We start from the raw sequence: 6121 nt of genomic DNA, 5'->3' as shown, positions 1-6121 counted from the left end.
TGTTTTCTTGGCATTTTTATAGAACTTAGACTATATAGACTTTTAATTAAGGGTACATATGTGTGTTATGCACCATAAATGTACGATAATGTACCTCCGTATATAAAAATATACATCGGGTATACAAAATATATAGTCTTGAGAGTGTTTCTCTGTCCAAAGTCACTTTAATTAACTTTAAACCGTTTATGGAAGTTACAACCAATGTTAATAAAGTTTTATTTTTAATCTAGTTTTCATATTTAATTATTTACAATTTAAATTTTGTTTATTTGTGTAATTTCTTTTTTATCTCGGCTGAATAAAAAAAAAAAATTATTTATTATTATCATTAAACTTTAATTTATTTTTATCTATAATAAATAACTAGAGCTTTTATTTTTTATTTCATATTATTATTATTTATCTTTTATTTATTTTATAATAAATAGAGCTTTTATTTTTTATTTATTTCATATTATTATTATTATTATTATTAATCTTTTATTTATTTCTAATAAATAACTAGAGCTTTTATTTTTTTTTTTATTTAATATTATTATTCATCTTTTATTAATTTTTTTATTTATAATAAATAACTAGAGCTTTTATTTTTTATTTATTTATTATTATTATTATTAACCTTTATACATTTTTGATTTGTAATAAATAACTAGAGCTTTTATTTGCATTTATTGTTATTATTATTATTAATCTTTTTTTTTATTATTATAATAAATAACTAGAGCTTTTATTTTTTATTTATTTTTTATTATTATTATTAATCTTTTATTTATTTTTTATAATAATAAATAACAAGCTTTTATTTTTTATTTATTTATTATTATTAATCTTTTATTTATTTTTTTATTTATATTTTATTACATTTTTATTTATTATTAATATTATTATTATTATTATTAATCTTTTATTTATTTTTTATTTATAATAATTAATTATTTTAATATTTTTAGTGTATTTTTAGGTGATTTAGATTTTTATTTTGAGATTTTATTTTTTTCCCGTAGATTTTTTACAAAATTTATATTAAATTAATAAATTAATTTATGAATTATTGTGTCGTGCATACAAGTAGCAATCGATTCATCGATGCTCATATGATTGACACGTTCTCCCCATCTAACGCGACCCCCTTCACACCCTCCATATGTTTTCTTTGCATCCGACAACTTCTGATCCCATCAGAGATCCTCCTCGCAGTATTTGGCCTTTTATTGATTTGTTCTCATGCTAAGCAAATAAGGTCTCACGTTCAGAAACCGGGGACACAAACAGACACTTAAAGTGCCCTGGAGACGGTGGTTAAAAGCCAAGATGTCTGCAGTGAAAGCTGGAGATAAGATTTTATTACACCCCCCACCCCCCCAAACTTCAAATAAAAAAAGGGAGATCATAAAAGCAGGAATGTGGTCCATTTCTGCACGACAGTCAGGTGAGTCCTTAAAGTGACACTGAATAATATAATTGAACGCCATCTACTCTTTAAAAACCTACGATATATGGCCATGAGTATGTTGACACCCTTTCTAATGATTGAACGTAGTCATTTCTCCAAATCCCCAAAATATTTACTAACCAATAAAGCGCTACATGGTTTGGCTCCACAGTATCTAAGTGAACTTATTGACCCAAATATAGACTTGGGCTTAGGAGTTCTAGGTCATAAAGACTTGTGGTGATCAGGGATGTTGGGTTGCTGCTGTTCTGCCTCTCTTGTCTGATCATTTAGGTTTGATGACATTTAGGTGGGCGCTGATGTCCAAACTATGGGTGTGTGGCAAATATAGACAAAGGCGCAGAGCTTGGGGGTTCTAGGTCATAGAGACTTATGGTGATCAGGGATGTTGGGTTGCTCTCGTTCTGCCTCTCTTGTCTGATCACTCAGGTTTGATGACGGTGAGGGAGGTGAGCTCTGACGTCCTATAAAAGCCTTCATGACTGCTCACTCTCCCTTTTAGTTATGCTGTAATAATTAGGGGTGTCGGAGTCTCATGCTAATCTCTGCACCCCTAATATTTTACTCTTAACGATTTCACATTTTAACTACCCACCCGAGGTTGAATCTTGCAAATCGAGACTGCTGTGCCAACAATGCTGCTCCTGCTAGATATGACGGGAACCTGGCGAATTTGCACCAAAAATGTCAAGAACTCACTCGGGACTGGACTGAATAATGAACTCTATTTTTTTTCTTGTGAAATATTTCCTTGGAGCTCATGGCGCAGGTAGCATCAGGTATAGGAATAGCAGTACACCTTTGTTCTTTTTTAAAGAGCATGTGTTGCAATTGGCGGTGGTTTTAGTAGCTGGTATTGGTGCCAACTCCACTTTTTTGGAGCAAACATCCCTCTTTTTATTACTGGGCAAGCTCGTGAAGCATAATATCTCCTAAAACTACTACTATACTTACCTGTCAGTTCTTTCATCTCATTGCTCTGGGCTCCAAATTTTGATTGGGTTCCATTTTTAGTTTCATTTTCCAGTATTTTGACCATCTTTCAGGTACTGTGCTTCACCTGAGAGTTTGCCTAGATGTTTGTTGCCACCACACAAACCTCTGATGGCCTATTCAACTTTCTACTGGCGTATCCCAGTTATACTTTCCTGTGCTTCTTGGTCAAGAGTGTGTATTGGGGAGCCCAGCCATGAAGTCCTTGGTTGTTAAGTGATCATCTTATGGTTGCCCCTGATTTCATCACGTCCATCCTGGAAGACATTTCCAGTAACACAAGGGGTTTTTGTTGTTGTTGTTGTTGTGCTGATGAGATTGCTAAGGCCTTTCTATTCCTGTTGTGTTTCTGCAATACACCCTGAACACTTGAATCTGAAGCAAATGAAGAGTTGTTGGTGAGTTCTTAATAATTAAATGATGTTGGAACCCAACTTTAGGTCATACAGACTAGCAGCAGGTTTTAAGATCAGCAGTATTATGTAGGGGTTGAGTAATTGTGACATGGCAGCATAAACAAAATATCCTGCTAGTCTAAAATACTCCAGTACATAATTTATGTTCTTAGTTTATTTGCTGTATCAATCCACTGATATAGACTTTAAATTTGATGGGGGTATGAACAACTTTGCTCAGACAGGTGAATGTGTGTGTGCGAGAATGTTTTCGGTGGGAGTCTGAGTTCTTTTGCTCAGACAGGTGATTGTGTGTGGGCAAGCATGTAATCCGTTGGTGGTCTATATACAGGATAATGGTTCTTAATCATGTTGGAACCCAAATTTAGGTCGTACAGACCAGAGATGGGGACACACAGAGACTTCAGACTCAACTCTGACTCGTTTCAAATGAACAAGAGTTGCTAGTGTCAGCATGTGTTAACATTAGTTACGCGTGACAGTTTTTATATATATATATATATTTTTTTTTTATTTTATTTTTTTTTTATTATCATTATTCTGCTCTCTAACAACGCTCCGGCCGTCTTAACCCGCAACGCACGCAATGGGTAAATGTTCCAGCCAGCTTCCGGCGTAGTGATGAAGCGTCGCTCCCTACTCCCTACACAGTTTGAAGTTCACTTCATTTGAAAATTTTTATTACCTTTGGATTGGAATCTCACTTAAAACGTCAGAATACCCTACGTAGTGCACTTCACAGGAACAACTGGGGTGAATGGAACGCTCCTACAGAATTGGCGCTAAGGGTTGAAAGAACCACTTTCTGAACCAGTCAGATTTTCTGATTTTAATTTTTAGTAAGAAATGCTGTTATTTGCATTTATTCAGTTTGTGTCACACAGATGATGTGCAAGTGAAACGCTTGATCGGCTTTCTAATGAGTTCCTGTTTTACTTCACAACTGGGAAAAGTTTGTGGAGGTTTCTAATTATAGCACATTTACAAAATAACGGATTATATTCCTAATGGGACACACAGTTATAAATTTAATAGCATCTGGAAGAACATAAGCTAAGGTAAGCAGTGGTTATGATTTTTTTTGCTGTGTTTTGGATTTTGGCTGCTGTGCCGTTATTTATTGCGCACTTTTGTTTTGCAGTGAAAACAAAACGTATCAGTTGAAGCTTTTAACTGGAACCTTCTTGTTACGGAAATTACATTCATTTGCACAATAACTAGGAAAGTAAAGGCACCAAGTAAAACGGCAAAATACAGTCGCTAATCTGTTGTTGTTTTTTATTGGAACTTACATATTATTTATTTATTTCTACGCTACATTTCCAATATATGTTTTGTGTTTATTATATTGACTCGTGACTTGACTCAGACTCTAGCCTAAAGACTGGTGACTTGACTCGGACTCTAGCCTAAAGACTCTTGACTTGAATCGGACTCCAGCCTAAAGACTCGTGACTTGACTCGGACTCCAGCCTAAAGACTGGTGACTTGACTCGGACTCTAGCCTAAAGACTCGTGACTTGACTCTGACTCTAGCCTAAAGACTCGTGACTTGACTCGGACTCTAGCCTAAAGACTGGTGACTTGACTTGGACTCTAGACTAAAGACTCGTGACTTGACTCGGACTCTAGACTAAAGACTCGTGACTTGACTCGGACTCTAGCCTAAAGACTCGTGCATTGACTCGGACTCGTATTTTGTGACTTGTGAACATCTCTGATACAGACTAGCAGCAGGTTTTAAGATCAGCAGTATTATGTAGGGGTTGAGTAATTGCGACATGGCAGCATTAGCAAAATATTCTGCTAGTCTAAAATACTACAGTACATCATTTATGTTTTTAGTTTATTTGCTGTATCAATCCACTGATAGCGACTTTAAATTTGATGGGGGTATGAACTTTGCTCAGATAGGTGATTGTGTGTGGGCAAGCATGTATTCTGTTGGTGGTCTATATACAGGATAATGGTTTTGATCAGCAGTGCATCAGAATTGGTTTAAATAGTTACTTTAAGTCATTTTTGGATCTGATTTTTACTGGAACATCTAAATGTTAGAGTTACACCCCTTGATTTTGTCTTTTTGTGTTCAACTGGACTTTTAGATATGGTATCTTGGCAAATGTCAAATGTATTCTAGTGTAGTAAAGACAATTACAATAGTATGTGTGTGTTGTGTGTGTGTGTGTGTGTGTGTTGGGGGGAGGGGTATTTCCCTTCAATTTTTTTCTTTTGGAAATGCCTGGCAGTGCTTTGACTTCCTCAGCTGATAATGGCCTAGGTGATTGAAACTTCCAGGTAATTACCTTTATCAGGTACTGTTTAGACTGTGAAAGAATGGAAATTGTTTAAACGGTTTGATTTTCTGATCTGATGGACGTCGGATGGTGCAGGTCCAGAGAAAAAGTAGTTTAGACACAATATCCGACACCAGTTGCAAACGATATGAAGCGACGGCGTGATTTTTATCGTCCTCTTTGCATTTCTCGTGAATACGAGAACTCCAAGAAGACTCCAAGTGAGTGGGTTTTCAAGGACGATTCAGCTTCTGTTCATTTAGTTAAGCTTCAAGTGTATTGACCTCTATTAAGTGGCAGGCAGAAGGCAACTCAACCCTCCTCTTATGTGTCATTTATTCTGTTAAAATACATAGAAGATGTGGGATACATCTCAAGTAGTAAATTTTTGTGGTGTCTATAAAATTCAGTACAAATAAAACAGTTTCTCATAAATTTCTATAGTAGATAGATTACATCAGGCAGAATTCTTTATTTAATAGCTAGGAGAGGTAAATGTTACTAATCTAAGCCATAATAAACATTCTACCTAAATCAATCGTACAAATAACTCGCCAAGATAGATGATTGTGTGTGAGCATGTATTTGGTGGGAGTATGAATAACTTTACTTAGACAGGTGATTGTGTGTGTGCAAGCATGAATTTGGTGGGGTGTGAATACTCTTGCCAAGATAGATGATTGTGTGGGGGTATGAATACTTTTACTCAGATAGATGATTGTATGTGTGTGAGAGAGCATGTATTTGGTGGGGGTATGAATACCTTTGTTTGGATAGATGATTGTGTAAGCATGTATTCTGTGGGGTGTGAATACTTTTGCTCAGATAGATGATTGTGTATGTGTGTAAGCATGTATTCTGTGGGGTGTGAATACTTTTGCTCAGATAGATGATTGTGTGTGTAAGCATGTATTCTGTGGGGAGTGAATACTTTTGCTCAGATAGATGATTGTGTATGT

The sequence above is a fragment of the Trichomycterus rosablanca genome, chromosome 21, assembly GCF_030014385.1.
Source record: "Trichomycterus rosablanca isolate fTriRos1 chromosome 21, fTriRos1.hap1, whole genome shotgun sequence".
Taxonomy (NCBI): domain Eukaryota; kingdom Metazoa; phylum Chordata; class Actinopteri; order Siluriformes; family Trichomycteridae; genus Trichomycterus; species Trichomycterus rosablanca.
Note: the sequence above shows the minus strand (reverse complement) of the source record.